The sequence below is a fragment of the Capra hircus genome, chromosome 7 (genome assembly GCF_001704415.2).
Source record: "Capra hircus breed San Clemente chromosome 7, ASM170441v1, whole genome shotgun sequence".
Classification (NCBI taxonomy): domain Eukaryota; kingdom Metazoa; phylum Chordata; class Mammalia; order Artiodactyla; family Bovidae; genus Capra; species Capra hircus.
This window is the reverse complement of record NC_030814.1, coordinates 80118960-80131725: the sequence shown is the minus strand read 5'-3', so window position 1 is coordinate 80131725 and position 12766 is coordinate 80118960. Positions and strand designations below refer to the sequence as shown.

The following is a 12766-nucleotide window of genomic DNA, read 5'->3' as shown; positions in this document are numbered from 1 at the left end:
TGTAAGATAAATGCAAATCAAAACTATAATCAGGAGTTACCTCAAACCAGTCAGAATGGCCATCATCAAAAAATCTATAAGCAATAAATGCTTGAGAGTGTGTGGAGAAAAACGAACCCTCCTACCCTGCTGGTGGGAATGTAAATTGCTAGAACCACTATGGAGAACAGTATGGAGTTTCCTTAAAAAACTAAAAATAGTGCTACCATACGATCCAGCAATTCCCCTCCTAGGCATATATTTGGAGAAAACCATACTTCAAAAAGATCATGTGCCCTATAATATTCAAATTATGGCAGAAAGCAAAGACGAATTAAAGAGCCTCTTGATGAAAGTGAAAGAGAAGAGTGAAAAAGTTGGCTTAAAACTCAACATTCAGAAAACTAAGATCATGGCATCTGGTCCCATCACTGCCTGGCAAATAGATGGGGAAACAATGGAAACGGTGAGAAAATTCCCTTTTGGGGCTCCAATATCACTGCATTTGGTGACTGCAGCCATGAAATTAAAAGACGCTTACTCCCTGGAAGAAAAGCTATGACCAACCTAGACAGCTTATTAAAAAGTAGAGACATTACTTTGCCAACAAAGGTCCATCTAGTCAAAGCTATGGTTTTTCCAGTAGTCATGTGTGGATGTGACAGTTGGACTATAAAGAACGCTGAGTGCTGAAGAATTGATGCTTTTGAACTACGGTGTTAGAGAAGACTCTTGAGAGTCCCTTGGACTGCAAGGTGATCCAACCAGTCCATCCTAAAGGAGATCAGTCCTATGTGTTCATTGGAAGGACTGATGCTAAAGCTGAAACTCCAATACTTTGGCTACCTGATGCAAAGAGTAGACTCACTGGAAAAGACCCTGATGCTGGGAGGGATTGGGGGCAGGAGGAGAAGGGGATGAGAGAGAATGAGATGGTTGGATGGCATCACCAACTCAATGGATATGAGTGTGAGCAAGTTCTTGGAGTTAGTGATGGACAGGGAGGCCTGGCATGCTGCAGTCCATGGGGTCGCAAAGAGTCGGACACGACTGAGCGAATGAACTCAACAATATTCAAAGCAGCACTATTTATAATAGCCATGACCTGGAAGCAAACTAAATGTTCATTCACAGACAAATGATCCAGAAGAGGTGGGACATACATACAGTGGAATATCACTCAGCCATGAAAAGAATGAAATAATGGCATTTGCAGCAACATGGCTGGACCTAGAGAGAGATTACCATACTAAGTGAAGCCAGTCAGATAAAGATAAATATGTTATCATTTATATATGGAAGTTTAAAAAAATGATACAAATGAACTTTAGAAATCAGAAACAGACTCACAGACATAGAAAATAAACTTATGGCTGTCAAAGAGAAAGGGTGGGGATGGACAAATTAAGAATTTGGGATTAACGGATACAAACTACTATATACAAAGTAGATAAACAACAAGGACCTATTGTGTAACATTCAAATATTTAAGGGAACTATATTTAATATCTTATAATAACCTATAACAGAAAAGATTATACATATAGCTGGATTACTTCGTAGCACACCTGAAACTCACATAACATTGTAAATCCACTATACTTCAATACAAAAAATTATTTTTAAAAGACTAAAAAAAGACACCTTTTGTGGCTCAACTGTGAGGAAAAGTCAAGCAAACATGGAAATCTAATAAGAACAGTTACTTAGAAGTATAGAAATAAACTAAATATTATACATCTGAACACAAAATCTGGAAGCTTCGTTATGACCAAAAGTGCTTAGAAACTTGTGAAAATACTGTATCTACATATATCACCTTACTGTAGTCTAAGAAATTTAATTTTTTTCTCATGCTGCTTCAAAAGTTGCTCAAATGTGTTCAAGGTTTGAAAGGCAAAAGACACAGAATATGCTTGGGGAGTGAAACGATAACCTTATAGGATGTTTCCAGAATGCTCATAAAAGATTTTTATTTGTATGCATCTGTTTCAAGTTCCCAAAATAGAATATAGTTTTAGTAATTCTTCTATAGTTCAAATATCATTAAGACTGGATAAGAATCAGTGAAATTATTTTCTTTTAAGAAATAAAACTTGAACATTAGATGAAAAAATCCTAAGAAAAATACTAGGAGATGAAACTTTTCCTAAGACTGCAAGGTTAATTTAACATTAGAAAATCAACTACAGACATTCATTACAGTAACAGAGAAAAATCATGTGCTTATCTCAATAATTCAAAAGTATTTGACAAAATGGAATACACATTCATAATAAAAAACCTCTTAAAGAAGGAAAGAACTATACTTACTGTATACTGATAAAGGGTATCTATAGTAAACATCACATTTAATGGTGAAAAGTTCACAGCATTTTCTTTTAAGTCAGAAACAGACAACGCTGCCTGCTATTAAAAATTCAGCCTTACTACAGAGAAGTTTAGGCAAGAAAAACAAAAAGTATAAACACTGGAAAGTAACAAAACTATATTCCACTTATAAAACCATTGTGTAGAAGAAAATAATCTATAAAGAATTTAAAAATGTCTAATATAAAACTAATATACAAAACCAATCGCATTTCTATACTCTAGCATTAAATATTAATAAATGTAATTTTTGAGAAGATGCCATTAATACATCAGAAGCACAGAGATTATAGGAGTGAATTTAAATGATGTATAAAACTCCTATGAATAAAATTATAAAGCTTTTTGAAAATATGAGAAATTAAATCTTATATTCATGGATTGAAAAGTTCAACATCACATTACTGTCAGTGTTCCTTAAATTCAACTTGATTGCAATAAAATCCCCTAAAGTTTATTTTCCTATGAAATTGACAAGCTGACTGTAATTTTTATGTGGACAATCAAGGGGTCAAGGGGAAATTTAACTTTATAGATAGCATCATTTACAATAGAACAATAATTGATTCAGTATGGTATCAATTTAGGGACAAATTAAGCAAAAGAACAGAAAAAAAAATACACACATACTTAGTGTATAACAGTAGCCATTGCATTTCAGGAACTTTTCAATAAATGATGCTGGGACAATTGGCTATCCGTATAGTAAACAATGAAACGGTGTCTATACCTTATGCCACATATGAAAATCAATTCCAGGTGAATGAAAGACTTAAACATACAGGGTAAAATCATAAAACTCTTAGAAGACAATATAAGAGATTATCTTTATAAGCTGGGATTAGGTTTGGTTTTCTTAAATAAGACTCAAAAACCCCATGAACTATACAGACAAAGTGATAAATTAAACTTCATTAAAACTAACCACCTCAGTTCAACATTTACCATTAAGATAGTGAAAGGACACGCCACGAATCAAGAGAAGATATTTGTAAAATACATAACTAACAAGAAAAAAATGGGCAATGGAAAAGAAAACAGGCTCCTCACAGAAGAAGAAATCCAGATGGCCAATGAGAACATGGCCTTCATAAAAATACCTCATTCCTGAGTAACTCAAGAGCAAATCACAGTAACTATCCATTTTGTTACCGCTAAATGGGCAAAAAATAATAATAATCAGATACAATTAAGTACTGGTGAAGGGATGCACAATTTGTATATATATACTGTATGCTAGTGGAGAGTAAATCCATATATTCAGTGCAGAGAATAATTTGGCCTCATCAGTAAATAAAGATGCACAAACCCAGTAATTCCACTCCCAAGAGAAATTCTACAGTGGTGACCAGGAAAAATGTATAAAATCTTTATAGCAGCAGAAACTGGATATAATCCAGATTTCCACCAACAACAGAATGATGAAAACAGCGGTGAATATAAGTGAATCATATACCATGCTCCATGCAGCAAATGGCTAACTCTTAGGAACACAGTGGCATATGAAAGCAAGCCAGAAAGAATATGTATAATATGATTCTATGTATATAAAGTCCAAAACATGCAGAAATCCTTAAAAAAAATTGTTTGTTTACAGAAGGACACACATAGTAAAATTACATATTAAAATTGTAGTGAAAGTGTTAGTCACTCAGTCGTGCCAAGGCCACTCCATGGACTGCAGCCAGCCAGGCTCCTCTGTCCATGGGATTCTCTAGGCAAGAATACTGGAATGGACAGCCATCCTCTTCTCCAGGGAATCTTCCCCACCCAGAGAGTCAATGCGATTTTCCTGCATTGTAGGCAGATTTTTTACCATCTGAGCCACAGGAAAGTCCCTATTAAAATCATAAGGGGCTGCTAATTGAAAAAAATTCAGATGGGAGGAGATGGGGACACTGGATTAGAGTGGAGTTCAAAGATCTTGAAAGGCAACATTTATGTCCTTATACTACATATTCATTGTATCATTATTCTTCGTACTTTACCTGTATTTTAAATATTCTTATCAGCTTGATAGTCAAAGTTTTTAAAAAGAGATATCAGCTGTAGCGATCTTTACACCGATTAAACCTAGCTTGTGGTTTTTAAGATATTTTCCTACAGAAATCATTTCCTAACATTAATATTGGAATAGAAGTAAAAAATAAACCCTCATCATCCCAATAAACATGACAGAAAATCTTCAAAGAGGAACAGCAGGCAGAAGAGGAGAGAGAGGATAAAATAACCAGCCTCCACATGAAGCCAAAAGTCTCCCCTGAAAAAGGAGCAAGAGAGATACAGATCCCACCTCCCATTCCCCGCTTGCCCCACCCCCCCCACACCACCCCCCACCCCCCGCCCCCAACTCCAGGCCAACAGCGCCTTTAATTCCATGATAAGGCTGTAAATTCTCTTTGCTGGCCTGGAGTTCAGTGTAAACACTCCAAGACCCTGAGGGACCACAGAGAGAGAGAAAAGGCCAGGCTCTGACTGCTTCTCCTCTGGGGGGAATGCTCACTATCAACTGTTGAATCACAAAACCCAAACTCTCCGCGTCTATCAAGGGATAGAGCGCGTCGCTGGGGCGGGCAAGGTATCTGGCGCTGCGGGAGGGGGGCCGGGCCAGGCAGGCAGGGTCCCAGGACGCCCAGCAGGGCGCAGCCACAGGCCCGTCCCCTCCCTCCTCCTCCCCCACGGCCTCGCCTCCGTCTCGCAGACTAGCTCAGCACCTTCCTCCTCCCGCATCTAACTGGCCTCAGTGAACGAAAACATAGATAATATTCCCGAAGTGCCACTTGGGGAATGAAAAAGGAAGACGCGCTGGCACGAAGTTGATACTTATTTCCACGTTCACGTGGCAGATGGAAGCACAGCTTATAATTCAACTAGTGTCTTGCGATTCCTTCCCAAGAAGGAAACACACGATGTGTGCGCGGCAAGGAAAGCTCAGCCGCTTGGGGGAGAGCAGCCTGCTTGCCCTCTACGGGCAGAGTCAGCCCCAAACTTCTCAGATAGCAGCTGGCAGTAACAGGCCGGCCTGTCAGCCGCAGCTCTTAAAGCTGATGGATATACACGATTCTGGTTGGGGATGGCGGGGGGAGGGGGGTGGGGATTGGGGTGGGTAAGTCTGCCGTTAATGACTCCTGGAGTATTAGCTCAAGTGTTTTCTTTTATATTAAAATAAAAGATGATTTAGGAAGGTTTCCCATGGCTTCTCAGTAACTGAGGCCAGTTTATAGTTCTTAAATCAACTTTATCGAGGTATAATTTACATACAACACATTGCACTCATTTGGTGCATGGTTTTAGGAATTTAAACTGTGCAGCTAACCATGATGAAGATGTAGCACATACCCAAGACCCCTCAAAGCTGTCCTGCCCCTCTGCCAACATGGTCTGTCTTCACTCCCCTGACCTCAGGTGATTGCTGATCTGCTTTCTGTCACTATAGATGAATTTTGCCGTTTCTAGAATTCCAAATAAGTGCCATCAGCCAATATATTTTTAATTCAAGTTCCCCCTCTCTGATAAACTATTTTCTGCGGTGCTTTTCTTGATTCTTACTTTTCAAAATGGCACTTATTTTCTCTCCCAGCTGGTTTTTCAAATTTTAGTACATGCACTGCTAAAGGAAGTGTTTGGGGCCTGATTTTAAACTTATAAACCAGAAAAGTTAAAGATTTCTGAACTGAAGTGTAAATATGTATGACTCACACAATTCTATTAAAAAAAAAAAAAAACCACTTCCATCCTAGCTGTTCCAGATGAGTTAACCGGACAGGTTGCCCAACCCCATAACTGTGGCTGACAACAAGTGTTGATTCTGGGGGAGTGTGACAATTTACACTCATTTATAATACCCATGAGTAGAACGAAAAAGAAAATGCTGGCAGATCAGCCAATTCTGAAAGCGTGAAACATAAAAACCTGACAATTGTAATCATTGATGAAAATCTCTCTGTTCTGTCACTGTCAGGGACTACAGAAGGTCGTTTCTCTCTCGACAGTTCTAAGATGCCTTGTGAGAGGCAGGAAAATTTGGGGTAATATCATTGTTTCTACTAGTCACCAACTACGTTCAGTTCAGAAAAAGTAGAATCCTTTTCACAGTGCGCAGTGCTTAAGTTCCCTCTCTAAACAGTAATATCTTCTTAGGTACAAGGCTTTCTAGGAACTCAGGACCGCACTTGTCCCACCAGGACAATTTTCACCTTTCTTCTGTATCTTCCAGGCCATTAACTTTGAGACTTTGCAAGGCTACGATTCACACAATCATAGAACTTCATCCACCACAGCAGAAAAGGAGAACACAGACTGTTTTCCTGCTTTCTATTTTTGTGACCTACCCTATCTGTTTTAATGGCAATTAAACTCTGGTGCCCTCTCTTATCTCTGCTCGCTAAATGTATTTAATTCCACCACTCCCATAGGGAATAATCCCAAATCTAAAGCCTGTGCTGTATTAAAGACCCATGAATGCTTAATCAGAGCAAACAGAGGATTTGGTTTGTATAAACAACAAAAGCTCATGTCTTTTATGTCCAGAGAGCAGGACTAAAAGAAGAAAATGACAATAAATCATTTCAAGAAACAGCATAATGTAAATGTTGTATGTTTATTTAAAACTTCATACGATCATTTGTCTAGAGCTGCAGCCCAGCTTCAGAAAATGACTTGCCATAATGAGGTTCAGAGGCGAGTAGCATTCAAGAGCCAAAAGACATATTGCCTCCTTCCCAAATGGGCTTATGGGGAAAATGATAAGCTCTTAAGCAGAACCAAAGCTTCTAAGAGAATAATGCAACAGTGACATATACTTTGATATTTTTGGTTTTGTTTTGCTTTTTTAACAGTTCTTTGTTAAGGTACTGGATTACACAACAAGCTAAAATAAGAGTAATAGGATGTGACTTTTAATCCAAGTTGATATCATCCTTAAGTTTACTTTCAGTGGAAGGAAATAAGACTAACCACATGAGTGGGGTGGGGGTGGGGGAGGATCTAGTTGTCTAGGAGCAGCTTCCCCCTGTGTTAGCTGTTTATGAAGAGGATGTGTGCAGGGATTTAGAGCTGGGGCAGGCTCTGCCTTCAGGTTGCCTGGGTGTGAATTCTGACTTGGCCACTTCTCAGCTGAGTAACTTGGGTAAGACTTCTTTATCCCTCAGTCTCCTAGTCTGTAAAATGGGATGATGATAAAGGCACCGACCTCAGGAAATTGTTGCAAAGGTCAAACACACGTGGAGCTTGCTTACACAGTGTCTGACTACTAATGAAGAACAGTTGGCTTTCAAAGGGGAGACCCTCCACATGTCTCTGGACACAGCATTAAAAAACCTGTGGTTTCAGTAGAAGGTGATGACCGGTAGGGGTTGAAGAGAAGAAAGTTAGTTATTTGGCTTTGTACCCCCGAAGACCACCTTTCCTGGAGACAGGGAGCAAAATTATCCTCAATGTTTCTAATGTAAAGTGTAAATACAATTCTATTTCCACATTGCCTCAAAACTACCACATATGAGAATAAATCTTATTTCCTAAGTCTACACTGTCTTTTCTTTAAAAAATAGTTTTATTTACTGTTGTCTGTGCTGGGTCTTCACTGGCGCGTGTGGGCTTCCTCTGGTTGCGGTGAGTGGGGGCTCCTCTCTAGCTGTGGGGCACGCAGTTCTCGTTGCAGTGGCTTCTCTTGTCGCAGAGCATGGACTCTAGGACTTGGGGCTTCAGCAGTGGTGGCGCGTGGGCTGCACCTGCAGCTCCCAGGCTCTAGAGCACAGGCTCAGTCCTTGTGGTGCTCAGGCTTAGTCGCTCCCAGGCAAGTTGGATCTTCCCGGATTGGGGATCGGACCCACAAGACCCAAAGAATCGCAGGCGGATTCTTTGACACTGAGCCACCAGGGGAGCGCTGCACTGTCTTTTAAGGCGTGCATTCTTTTCTTATTTAGAATACCATGGCACTAGCTTGGCCATTGTGAGCTCTAATATGCTGTGAGTTGTCACAATGGTGGCACACACACAATCACTTACAAAGCCTGGTTTCTTTAAGTCAGAACACTCATAGTATGGGTGAACTCTTCAGTCTGACTACAGTTGTATCTTAGAAGCTGAATTCAGCTGCTCACAATATATCCCTGACAGTTGATGTGGCGAATTTTCTTTTTTCTTCCTCATGGATTTATTTGAAGAGTGGTGGTGGGGAAACCCTGCCAAACTTTCTACGCTATAATAACCAACCAGAGAAGGTGGTAGACGGTAGGGAGTTTGTTGTACTACATAAATGTTGATATATAATAATGTTCTCTGTGCTCACACATTTCAAAGAAATATAAAGAAATTCTGAGGAATTTTCCATAGAAGGAGAACACAGTTGATCAGTAATTATGAGAACTCATTCTTGGAAAGGAAATTGATCTGAATATACAATGCAACCTCAAAAAACATCAATTTTGTACTTTGTTAGACTATTAATAAGAATTCCAAGGGAAAGTGAGGTTTCATCAGTCTCGAGTCCATCAAATCCAGTTCTTCTAAATCAGAAAGGTGAAGCTGTTACAATTCTATGCTACGGCATTTGCAGGTAATGGCCTTTTTCTCAATTTTTTCAGATAAAGTAATAGTATGTGTGTGTATCATGGTACAGTTCTTGTCTAGATAAATAAGGACTCATTTAAAAAGTCAACTGTTATTCAGTTAAGATCAATGTGTCATTAATGATAAATATTCCCATTTAATCCACGATGTTCCAACCCTGTTTTTGAGACACCGAAGCAGTAAGATAACATGACTGGTGTCTTGGTTTTTCCATTTTCCTTTATTGAATTTGAAAAGGTGAGGTTTTCTTATAAAAACCCAATCAGTATTTTTATTTGTGTTACAAGCTTTGAGAAAGCTAAATTGTCAAGTCACTACCTTTCTGAGGCTTATAATCCAGAGGCAAAGATAGAGAGAGATAACATGGGATATTTTACAAGAAAAGATAAACTCTTTAACTAAATTTTTGAAGAGAGATTTCACTGTCTTTATATGACAAATTCTTCATAAAATCTAGAGAAATATTTGCTGGATAAATTCAGAGGAGAAACTTTCCTCCTCGGGAGAAAATCAGTGGGAAAGAGAAGCAGAAGTTTGCCTGAAGAATGGGAGGGCAGGAGGAGGAAGTAAGGGCCAAGTGCATGCTTCAGGAGCTGTACACTCATCAACTCAACAAATATTGACTGAGCTTCTACTATACGCCATGTACTGTGCTCATTTGTGAGGGACGGAGGACATAGGCTGAATGAACAGGTCCAGGCCCTGATCTCAAAGCTGTTCCAGCCAAGACCACAGGCCCCAAATGGAGTTGCTTTCACTAAGCCTCAGGATACCAAATTGAGACGTATAGTTCCAGCTCTCCCGGAAATGGAACCTGGGTCACCACACCATGTAAAGGAAAGTAACTTTGCAATAACTGACTTGATCTTTTGCCTGGTGAGCTTCCTTGTTCCTATTCCATTCTGACTATAAAAGTCTTTCATTTTGTACAGCTCCTTGGAGCTCCTTTTTGTCTGTTTATACTGAATGCTGCCTGACTCAAGCTGATGTTTGCTCAAATACATTTTTTAAACATGCCTCAGTTTCCTTTTTAGCAGAGTTTACAAAGAAAAACTTTCATTTTCAGAGATATTTGCATTACCAGACTCATTTAAATGCCTACTTTAGATTGTCCCAAGTAGGGAGACAACTGTTGATCCATTTTCTCTCTCCTCCCCTCTTTCTGATCCCTGTCCTCACTCAGGAATGCAAGTCCTCATGAGGTCTCTACCTTTCTCCCTATTAGAGAATTTTTTCATGAACAACTGGATACATCCATATGAAAGATTGAGAAGACCAAAGGTCTCCTTTGGGAGATGTATTTTAACAGAAGACAGAGTCACAGCTAAAGATGTAAATCCAGGTACCAGCAAGATTTCCCAGAAGGCAATCTTGGTGTGAGGAGGTGATGAGGGGTGGGTACAGAAAGCCTTCCTCTCCCCTCAACCCTGCAACCACATCCCCAGGCAAATATACCTACAAGTACTGATTTATCAAAGATCTGATATTACTTTAAAATTGCTCAAGCTTTTAAATGTGTCAATTTATCAACTAATTCAAACTATTTCTCTGAAGTCATTTAAATGAAAACAAAAGTAAGAGTGAAATCTTTGAGCAGCTTTCCTCTGTTCATACACCTTGTCAATCTGGTCACTGATTTCTTCTCACTCTTTGCTTCTTTGAGCATTTTATTATCCTTTAATTTGGGAACAATTTTCAAATTAAAGTATCCATAAGAGATTATTTTCAGTGTTTTCCAAAAGTAAGGGTCTTTAGTAAAGATATCTTTGGTAGAGATTCTGAGGAGGAGGGTTTGGAAGGTTAAGTTTCAATGTGCAGGAAGTAGAGTGTGGTAAAGAATTAGGGCCTGTGGTTAAATTGACCTTGATTCTATCTAAATTCTACCACTTAATAAACTATGGCTTTGGACAGGTTCTTTACCTTTCTCAGTGGCAGCTTTTTCATTTGCAAAATGTTGATAATTATAGCATGTCTTATTAGATTGGTATAAGAATTTGATCAATGAATGCATAGCACTAATGAAGCCCTTACTAATTAATCATTACTGAATAGTCATTCTTTTATGTAGCAAGTGTTTATTTCTGACTAAGTGCCGAACTTTGTTTCGGAACTGGGATACCAAAGTGAAAAAAGTTTCTGTCTCATAAAGATTGTGTTCTAGTTGGAGTTCCCATACAATCAACACATAAATATGTAACATGTCAGGTAGTAAGTGCTATAAAGAAAACTGGAGCCAGGGAAGGGAAGAGAAGGCTGGTTGGGAAGAGAGGATTTCTTCCAACAAGGTCAGGGCAGGACTTTCTGATATTTAAGCAGAGTCTTGCCTGGGTGAAGGTAGTGAGCCCTGGGCAAAGTCAGGGGAAAAAAAAACACAAAAACACATAAAAGAGAGTTTGAGGTCAGGATCACAAGATTTGAGTCTAGGAGCCCCAAGATTTGCTTTCTCTTTGCCAAGTCCACTTTTGAGCGATTCTGTGTCATTTGGTGCAACTTTTTTTTTTAATGCTGTTTAATTTCCTCAGTTATAAAATGCAGAATTTACTACGTTTTCTTGGAGTTGTTGGGAGGACTGAAGAGACAAAACCTGGGATGAGCCTGCAGGAATGAGCCCCGAAGTCACTCCACAGAGCTGTCGCCATGCTTGGAGGAAGATGCCACTGAGGGAGCAGTCAGGCTGCCCCCCAGTTCCACCCCACACCTGTAGAAATCTGCACCAGTAAAAGGATGACTCTGCTTCAGGTGCCCTGTTAATGTTGGGACCCTCCTCTGATGAAGGTTATCTTCTCCAGATCCTTAACCTGGAAATGTCTGGATCATTTAAAATCCCAGTTGGCTTTATAAAAGCAGGCGTTATGAATTTTCCTGGTGCCTCAGAACAGACTAGGATGTGGTTTTCAAACCTGGGCCGAGTATTGCTGGAAAGCACTGGCTGACTTACACAGGTCAATCATGTCAAGTCATTCCACAAAGGTCAAAACTGTGACATCTAATTTATCTATAATCCACACTAGATATCAGTAATGCCTTCAAGAAAACTCATTATCTGTCTAAATCATAAATATGTCAAAACCAGCATCAGCTTCTAGTATTATGCCAAGTCTAAGCAAGTTCAAGCAAGAGGATGGAACTTCTCTTACGCAGAACATTATTCAATCTAGCCATCATTTACGGAGTTTCTCTACATAATGCCACTCATGGAATAGAGCCCCGGGCCTCACAGGGATCTTCAAGAGGAGGAACTTTGCAATCACACAGCATGGTCAATGGAAAGTATTCAATGCCTTGGAACATCTGGGACCAGAGTGGGGACAGAGATCCCTGAGAAATCAGGACAGAAGCCATAATTATGTTTACACAAGGGTCCTGCCCACTAGTGAAAGTGAAGTCACTTAGTCGTCCGACTCTTTGCCACCCCATGGACTGTAAGCTACCCGGCTCCTCGGTTCATGGGATTTTCCAGGCAAGAATACTGGAGTGGGTTGCCATTTCCTTCTGCAGGGGATCTTTCCCAACCAGGGATCGAACCCGGGTCTCCCGCATTGTAGGCGGACGCTTTACCGTCTGAGCTACCAGGAAAGCCCACAAGTATCTATGGCCTAATCAATACCCTGCAATTTGTCCAGATTGAGTCCCTCCTCTTAATAAGTGATGAGGCAGGAGATAGGCAGAGAAGACAAGATCATAAAGTATCCCAAAGAGCAGAAAGGGGCTGAGAATGCTGCCCTGTTATCACTGCAGGGGTGGTAGCGGGGGTGGGGGATGGGCACCCATAAACTGTGATCCTCTGGCGCTGCCCAAGTTCCTCAAATGTAGCATTCTAATGCAACATCATAAATAAGTACTTACA

The 12766-nt window shown here is 39.8% G+C and overlaps 1 non-coding gene across 1 annotated transcript; it reads right to left on the bottom strand.

The window, feature by feature from the left end:
• Positions 12424-12495, bottom strand: TRNAC-ACA. The gene has a single exon. It is a non-coding gene; the product is annotated as a tRNA-Cys (tRNA).